Source organism: Eriocheir sinensis, chromosome 15 (assembly GCF_024679095.1).
Source record: "Eriocheir sinensis breed Jianghai 21 chromosome 15, ASM2467909v1, whole genome shotgun sequence".
NCBI lineage: Eukaryota > Metazoa > Arthropoda > Malacostraca > Decapoda > Varunidae > Eriocheir > Eriocheir sinensis.
In genome coordinates, this window is record NC_066523.1 from 12,329,198 (window position 1) to 12,339,270 (window position 10,073).

A 10,073-nucleotide genomic window follows, 5' to 3' on the forward strand; every position below is an offset into this window, starting at 1 on the left:
ACGTTGTAAAGGTGTAATATCACGGTATTTGGCGATTTATTGATCCTAAATTACCGAGAAAGTGTTTTGGTCAAACCTAGCAATGGAATTGGTCTTTTTATGGAAACACGTATTAGTCTTAGTGAAAGTTTGATGGCGGGCTGACCGTCCCCACGCGTGGGCGTGCACGTGTGGCAAGACGCACAAAATAGTTAGGAGTCATTTTGCTGATTGAAGGAACGTTTATGGAAGCTGTGAATGTGAGTGTGTGTTTGTGTGTTTGTGTGTTTTTGTGTTTGTTTGTTTGTTTCTGTGTGTGTGTGTGTGTGTGTGTGTGTGTGTGTGTGTTTGTGTGTATTTGTGTTTGTTTGTATGATTTTTTGCGTGTGTGTTTGGGGCGATGTACGTATACTCAGATAAAAAAAAAACAACTTTCTGTCATGGTCGGCTTTCCCGTGGCATTCCATAAAAAGTGAAACTAATTGGTTTTGTGGTTATACGAGTACCTACGTTACCTATTCTTTGCTTAGGGTGCTAGTGCGGGTGTTGATGTTCTTACTGCTACTACTACTACTACTACTACATAAAAGATACCTCCACCCATGATTATTTTCCCGACACATAATCATGGAGGGCTCCATAGCTTGGAGGTCATTAGCCCCAACTCTGTTCGCTAATGACTGTGGCATCCAACCATATCAATAATACTACCTAGCACTAAATTTATACATAATACCCTATCATCTATTACGTCTAGTTCCCCCTTTCCTTCCCTACTCAAGTCACTCCCTACCCACCCTAATGTCACTCTCCACCACTGTAGCTTCATAGTCCATATTGGAAATGTTGGTGGCTTTTGGGCCAGAGTGTCTGGTGCCCCTGAGACATAGGATGGCCGACCTGAGCAGGAAGAACGAGAGGCGACACCTCATCCAGGCGACAACGTGGCTCCCTGGCTGATGCTTCTTTTCTGAGATCAGTTCCGCGAGTCGTGCGTAGAAGCATTGGGCCCTGGGACCCATCTTGGTGGATGTGGTGAAGACGAGGGGGGTGAAGCTGCCCTGATCCACATGGTGGATTCTTTCACCGTATGCCCTTGTCTTCTCCTGCTCGTTCCGGTGGTGGGCGGTTTCCAGGGGGAGCTCACGGTGATAGGCAGCCATTGGGTCGAATATGCGGATGTCCATTAACGCCCGCTGTCCGCGCACCCAGAATCCGCGGGCACTTACATCAACCCGTGCCTCCTGTGAGGTATTGGCCGTCCTGTACCGAAGGTGTTCGCCGTCCAGGGGAAGCAGTGCCGGCTCAGTAGTGACGTCTTGGCATACTTCCCCGAGCATGCTGGCTGTCAGATCCCTCACTTCATCGTGTCGAATACAGACGAAGCCTTCCTTTTTACATGTCATGGTGTGGGTGACATCATTTGGTGATCCACATGCACAGAGATCAGGCAGTCCCTCAATCGGCCAGCCATATCTCACTGCTACTACTACTACTACTATTATTACTACTACTATTACTATTACTACTACTACTACTACTACTACTTTTTTATTGCTACTACTACTACTACTACTACTACTGCTACTTTTTTATTGCTACTACTACTACTACTATTACGGGCCTCCATCTACTAGAGTTGCGTTGTGAGAGGTATCTATTCTCATATCCTTTTACAAAGCAATTCATTGGACCCACCCCGCCAATGACTGTGGGCGACAACCATCTTTATTTAGTATAACAAACTTTATTAAACATATTTTTCTTAAGCTAACAGAGCTTGTAATTAATACGACTATCAACCACTGTCGCCTCAAAGTCCAGGTCGGCAATGTGGGTGGTTTTGGGTGCAGGTGACTTGGTTCCTCTCAGGCAGACCAAGGCTGATCTCAGGAGGGAAAAGGACAGCCTGCATCTCATCCAAGCGACCACACTGCTTCTTGGCTGCTGTTTCTTATCCGCCAGTTACTACTACTACTACTACTACTACCTTACTATATTATTTGTTACTTTACGTGGTGGACTAGAGGGTTTAGCAGCGCCATATAAAAGTGTTCAGCTTGATAATGTATATTTTGAAGCTACTTTGGAAAGTTTGCTTCATATGACTGAGAGGTGAAAAACATAAAAATAAAGAAAAACAGTTCAGGAGCAAAACTGAACGACTGTTATATCTTTGAAAAATTGAGGAGCCGTGCCTTAAGGGGCAAAATAATGAGATGTATAAAAACTAGTTGCCTCCTTTCCTCACAGAATGATCCAATTTGCTTGCAAGAGTTTGATGTATTATTCTGTATACTGAGTTGCTATTGGTTTTAAGTACTAGTCTTCGCTGCTCCCGCCTTGATTCACCTTGTCTTCACGAGTATATGGATGCGGGCAGCAACGTTGGCTCGGATGATCATGTAACTTTCCCTTCCGTCCTGCCGTGGCTGCGAGGTGGAGGTGATGCTTGACAGCTGTGTGGGAGGCGGCAGGAAGTTGTGGTGAGGGTTGTGAGAGGGCGCCTCAGACGATCTGTTTCATTCTGTCTGATAAGCTTCTTGCAGGTGATAATTTGAAACGACGCGTAGATTGATTGGATAATGCTACTGTTTGTTCACATGGTGCATTAGTTGTCAGAATAATTGTGCTAGAAATCTTTCTTCATTCAGCCTTTTTTTCCTGATGGATGAACACCAAGAGGGGACTGATTCCTGCAAAGTATAGTGTGTATGGACGTATGTTTGCTCGGAAAGAGAGGCGCTTTGTAGATACAGACAGAACCGAAGTTTACTAATACGATGGTGGGGCCGACGTGGCTTTTCCTGCTGAGTGTATTAGTAGTGATGACACAGAGCAAGTATGATGCTTTACTTCGGAGATGTTTATCTTCCCAGTGACTTGAGATGGACATATTGTTTGAAACTATACTTGCACCTTTTAACAAAAATCCTACTAGAGTTACACATATATGTACAGGAACATAAGAACTACAAGAGGCCATTGGTTTTACACATGACATCTCCTGAGAATCGGTTATTATCCAGCTCTTATTCACGCGTCCATAAATCTATATAACCTCCTTTTGAAACTTTCTATCGTATTTGCAGTAACTACATGGGTGGTTTATTCATTCATCCACCGCAGAGCAAGGTTATAGACACACTTGCTCATTTTTTTATTTATTTCAAGAAGACAGTCGAGGTGCTTGGTAGTCTGCACGGGCCTGTTCTTTTCACGTCGATGAGGGGTGCTAATGACGGCCATAACCTGTGACGTTCAGTGCGTCACGATGAGGCGGGGAACAAAGAGCCCGGTAGGATCTTGTTGCCTTGTGGATATGTAGCCTCGCAGGTCAGAGCCGTGGGGGATAAAGTGTGAGTATATGTGTGTGTGAGTATATGTGTGTGTGTGTGTGTGTGTGTGTGTGTGTGTGTGTGTGTGTGTGTGTGTGTGTGTAAGGGGGATGGGGGGGGGGTATTGAAGATTTGCTTTCTTTATCAGTAAAAAAAAAAAAAAAAAATGCTTCTACTCTGTCTAATACTCACAAGCCGGCCTGATCACCACCAATCAACTCCGCCACCGTCCTAACCATTTCCCTACTCAGGTGTTAGTTTCTCTTCAACTTTAAAAAAAATATATATATAAAAAAAGAAACTCAATTAAGCTCCAGGATATGACGGAACCACAGTCTCGCCGCACCACGTGAGGAAGCTTGTCTATATTTGGTTCCTGCCAGGTGAGAAGACAGGTGGACACGTTTTCGCTGAGGAGCAACTCTTCCCCAAGGCCTTTCTTTAGATCTTGCTCTTCCCGTTATTCCTTCGCGTTGAACGTAAATTAAATGACCACAACTGCCTCGTTCAGTTTCTTTGGTCTAGTGAAGTAACTTTCCCTCAGGTGCTTATGTACACTTTCCTGAGTTTTTGGCGTCGGTATGCTTGCGAAGTTTGACGTAAGTTAGAAAACTAACCAAAAATTCAACCGAATCATAAGCTCCATGACTATCAGGTGGTTTCTTCTGTTGTGTTTTAGTTCTTCATTCCTGTATCGTTTTCTTCCTCACCCTCGCCCATCCACTCAGATCATTGTTGTTACCACTATTAGCTGACATTTTTTTCAGATTCTTTCCACATCGCACTTACTCTTATAAGTATTGAAGTCCTTGGTCTTACCTATATAAGTTGAGCTTTATATAACCCTGCTATTAATTTAGGCTTGAACCTCACACCTGTGTGAAAAAATGGCAACGTGCTCTACCCCCGGACGGTGGATGCCTTACGTGCTTGCAGGCAGAGTACCGTGGCTGCCGTGAGTCTCTGAGGACCCACTGATCCAATTCCCAGGGGCGGACCCTCTACGGCGAGGCTTGAACAAAGCATTAGCGAACACAGTTACTCACATTGAAACGAATACCAACGAAGCAAAACTTGGCGAACCTTTTTCTTCTCCCACGATGGATGGGGGTGAAGGTGGCAACCCAAGAAAAGGTGGAACAGGAGGAGGAGAAGAAAAGGCAAGAAGAAGAGGAGGAGGAGGTGGAGAGGAAGAGGAGGAGGATGGGGAGGGGGAAAGAGAAGGGGAAGGAAAAAAAAACGAAGAGGAGGAGGAGGAGGAGGAGGAGGAGGAAGAAGAAGAAGAAGAGAAAGACGTAGACGGGGAGAAAGAGAAAGAGAAATACAGAGAGGATAAGGAGGAGGAGAAGGAAGGGAAGGAGGTTTTATTAGTAGAGATGAGCAGAAACAAGTAGGCTATACCATGGGCCTCGTGCAGTACCCACCTGATCGCTGTGCACCGCGGCATGTCATTCATGCTACTGACACACTATGCTGACCAGAACCTGCAGGGAAACGATCATTCATTTCCACACGGCGTTGATTCTAATGCATAAAGATGGAACGCAGTCAGTGTCTCTTGGAAAATGCACATTGCTTCCAACCTGACAAGATGGAGATGGCCTTCAGCAACTCCTCTAAAAATATTCGAAAGGACTGTATTTTGTATTTGCTAAAAGAAATTTGAGCAAAAAAAAAACTGAACACACACACACACACACACACACACACACACACACACACACAGAAAGCGATGGAAAACAACTCCTAAAACACTTTTCCGTGCTTTTTTTGTGTTCTGCTTCGAGTAATGATCCAGCTGAATGGTCACTGGTGTGTGTGTGTGTGTGTGTGTGTGTGTCTGATTAAGAGCGTCACGGTGTCTGGGCCATCATCAGCTTACTAAAAGGGGGGAGATGGGGAGATGGAGGGCGCGTCCGAGCTCTGTTGCCATCAGACACCCTTTCACCTCCCCGCCGCTGCATGGTGTTCGCTGGTGGCCGCTACCTGGCTCATACCTGGCCCGCGGCACACCTCAACTCTACTATACACATTCACCCTGCCTCCTATACTGATAAATTGCTGTTTGCTTTAATTAATTTATGAGTTGGCATCTTTATCCACAGTGCAGAAAGCTCGGTGGTCAGCTCGATGCCCCGTTAATGAATAAAAAAAAAAGAATCGTTACTGTCGTTACTATATACGTTTTTCTTGCTCTCTTATATAGCGAATTGCAATTTAAGTTTTCTCATTAAGTAAGTTGTCACTATCCATGTTATAAGTAGTTTGACGGGTAGTAGTGGACATATTGCTGCTCAGAGGTGCACCTACTGATAACTCTTCGATTTCATTCATAAATTGTCTTTCTCTACTTTCGCAGCAGCCTTTCGAGCAGCGCGAGGGACCGTTTATGAAAAGAAAAAAAAAACTTTGACACAAAACATTTGTCACAGTCTGGAGCTGCTTTTACGGATTATTTACTGTTGGATTTTATGTTCAGGTTGATTTGCTTTACCAACATCGTAGCAGCGTGTTGGGCAGTACACTGCACCGTTCGTGATAAAATAAATGTCTTTAGAGCACTACATATTTGTCATGGTTCAGAGCAGCCCAGGATTTGCGCCGCCCCAGTATGGCCGACCCGCACAGCCCCGCGGTGTATGGCGTCGCTATTTTATTTTTTCATTCTTCAGGTTTGCACTCGGTGACCAAGAGACGCCTTGCAGTGAACTCTTTTCTCTTCCCTCGCTCACATTCCGCTAAGGGTCAAAGGTTGTGATAACTGCGTGGTGTCCCAACGCGGCCGCTAGTGTGACCTGGTCTTTCTTGGTCACCTAACAGTCTTGCCCGAATATTTTATTTTCGAAAGAAAAAAAGTAAATTCATACTTCAAAGATGAATATTGTTGAAATCATGCAGTTTCTGTAACGATGAAGAAAACCGTCCATTCCATTTGTACGAGATATATTAGAGAAGCATCTCATTGTACCCAAGTGTAACGCCATGAGAAAAAAAAAAGAGATAGTATCACCTTGCGTAGGGCTTTTATTGAAAAAAAATCCCGCTTGTAAAACTTAAAGGTTGCCGTGCTCTGCCTCCATTTCCTCTCTTTATATCTATCTATCTATCTATCTATCTATCTATCTATCTATCTATCCATCTATCTATCTATCTATATATGTATGTATATATATATATATATATATATATATATATATATATCTATATAGATATATATATATATATATATATATATATATATATATATATATATATTGCATCCCCGCCTATAGCGCCGGTAGGCTTTCTTCAGGGGCCAGATGGTCGGCCCAAGTCCGTCGTGGCGCAGGCAATTTTTACAGTGGCGCCAGTTATGCTTGGCTCATGCTGCCCCCCGGAACTCATTATTGATTCACTGGACGGTTTCTTCTAGAGTCCGGGTTGATGGGTGGTCTTCTGGACAGCATGTGGGTAGTCTTAGGCCACTTGGCGGTGACTGAAAAATCCCAGGTGGTAGCGTGGGGATTCGAACCGACGTTGTCCATGGGGTGGTGAATGTGACCCCAGCACGCTATTGTTCCTTTTGTTACTTAACTCCCGCTGTCTAATATCACGCAATGAGGTAAAGGACTCCCACCTTTCATATAGAGAAGACTTGAATGACAGTCTTAGAGAGCTATACGGTAAAATCTCCATTTCAGCACCATTTGTTGCGTAGATGTATTTTTATTGATTAAGTGCATGTGCGGGCATCCTCTGGACTTTGCGGGTACTGTCAGGCGTAGATGAATCGCTGTTTGTGTGTTGGGTGGGGGCTCTGTATGTACGTGTTTGTGTGCACTAGCACTGCCCCTTGTTATCTACACACACACACACACACACACATCACACACACATCACACACACACACACAAACACACAGCCATTCGTCTCCCCCCGACAGTACCTGCAGAGTACACTGGTGGCTCACAAAAGTGCAAATATTAGCGAGTCAACGTTTCCTTTTCTCCTTTGAGCCGCGTGTGCTGTTACACCTTCTTAATTAACAAGGGCAGAGCCGCTACTCACCTTCGGAGAGAAAGGCGGCAGAGGTGCTTACTTTCTCCCAGTCAGTTTGAAGCACCTGTATGGAAGGTGATTGCAGAGGAACCTGTAATTATAATATTTTTTAATAACACGAAGGCACAAAAAGATAACAGAGGAAGGAAAAGACTTGGGATCAACTCGAAAATGAAGAGAGAAATGTTGCTTTAGAAATACCTAATCTATGTTGTTCGATATATAATGAATGAGTTAATATTTACAGTGACAAAAAGATTACGAAAAAGATATCACCCGAGGGGATGGTAATGTAATACCTGGATATTTATCGGGGAAAAGTACCTGTTAAAGATCTCGAAACTGAGTTGCTGGATAAAACTATATGAAAGTTCATCTATTTCATTTTATAGTGACGTGACGCTTCCTTCCACATATAAAACAAATTACAAGAAGGAAACGTGAGGAAACATTCTTTGAGTCACCTGGAAACTTAACAAGAAACGCGTACCTACAGGGTTAGATCATTTGTGTGTCTTGGTAATATTAGTTGAAAGTTGGTGTATCTTTTTCATGCAGAGCGACCCTTCCTGTCCCTCCAGTGGTTACGTCTTGTTTCCCGGCTCGTTCCCGTCGCGTCGCCGGTCATCTCCAGCTTGTTGGCTCAGCAAACTTCCACCAGCGAGAAAATTTTTTTATTCTCTCGGCCGCTGTTCCTTTCTTCTTTATGGCGACGGCCGGTTCCCACATCCCGCAGCCCCGTGAGTCGTTGATCCTGAACCAACGCCGGGCCTCCGTGCAGGATCTGGGTCTTGGTCGTGTTCTCTGTCGTTTTGTCGTGTTTCCGAGGAGACAGTAAAGGGTAAAACAAATACACGGATGTCCGCTATATATACACCCCTTTGCCCCAGAAAAGTGGACAACTGAAACATACAAAAAGAAATCGTGCGTTTTCTGGTGTTTGAGTTCTCTTTGTTCTTGAGACATTCTTTGATATTCCCTTACATTACTAAAGGAACACTATGTACCTGCATTTTGATGGTAGTGATTATTGCTTGTTATGGAAGACGGAGATAAACTAGAAACAGGGTTAAATGGATGGATGTGGACGTGGTGGAAAGGAGGAAAGCGGTAGATGAGATTGATAGAGTGCTATAAGGGTAGATAGACTGAGGAAGATAGACGGTGTTAGGGTAAGCTAGAAGTGGAGTACTGGCGGTGAATTAGAGCTTAATAGAAAAACAAAAATAAAGGTGCATTTGATTCTTTTTAGGCATGTAGATACACACAAGGAAACAACTATAAAAGGAGACTACAAAGGGCTAGCTGGCTTACATAAGAGGATATCATCTGGCAGGCAGTTCTCCTTATCCAGCTATTCATTATTTGTCATCTCCGTCCGTGAATATCCGAGTTTCATATATAACACACTATCGTATATCCACCAACTACTCGACTGCTTAATTGTTACATTCCTACCTACCTATCAAATTTGTAAAGCGGTAGGTCAAAGGAAGCTAAAGATGAAGTGTAAAGACTGTATGTAGAAGTAATATAGGCTCAGTAAGGAATAGGGATCTTATTATAGAGTAACATACATAGAGACATGAGTGACGTGTTGGGTGAGACGTGAGATGTTGCATGCAATGAGTTAGGGAGGAGTGGCCAGTGGCGCTAAAGGTTGTGTTGATGGGTTGTGGTGATACGATGGAGAGTAGCATACAGACTTTGAGGAGTGACATGTTGAGGGCAGTGTGTTGGGGGCGGCACGTTTTATTCTTTACGTAGCATAGAAGAGTCTAGGCTTAAGAAGAGATTGGTGATTCTTTAGGATGATGCCGTGGCCGAGTGTTGGAACTGCCGAGTGCGAAAGGGTGAATAAGGTTAGGAAATTAGGTGCTGCTCAATAATAAGTAGGAGTTGAATCACATCCTTGCTCGTACAACTAATTCTTGGCAACAATTCATACTTGTGGCTAAGTTGACATTATTATTCTCTCTCTCTCTCTCTCTCTCTCTCTCTTCACATTCGCAGAACTATCCGGGTCAAGAAGCAGTAACGTGAAAGTTAAGGACGTCCAAATTGCTGCCGTTGCATGAAAGTCAGTAGAAATTTGTAGTTAAAAAAGAAACGTGCAAGGCGCTTAGAAATGTCCCTATACATTCTGTGAACATTCTTGTGTTTGAACTCAAATATTTTCTCAAGGGAATGCCATTCAGGCTCCGTTTAGCCGGGCGACTGGTTGGATATTTAAAACGGGCATGGTGGTCACTGGAACATGCGCGGCGAGGGCGACAAAGAGAAGCTGAACGAACAAGAGGACAGAAGCGCCGCGCGTGAATATAGTTAACATTCTGGAACATGAACGGTTATGTTACTCGCTTGAATGTACAGTATTATAATCATGTTTTATACGTTTATATGATGATGTAAGTAATTTCACATTAATTCAAACTTATAGGCAAATGTTATAAATATCTATCTGAAATCCACATTGGCTCCAGAACATTATTTGGACAGCGTGGCGTGACCTTAATGACTCTGAACAATACTTTTATCTGCACGAAATATAATTTTTCTCCGATTAATCCTCTGTTCCGCTTCAGGAGCGTCACGGCGTTCGGTAATGAGGTGCATGCCAATGGTTAGGTATTGCACTGACTGCGGCCACGGCGTTCCATGGAGGTGCAGGAGCGGAGGTGCGTTGCATGATGAGTAAGTAATTTAGTTCAAAAGTTA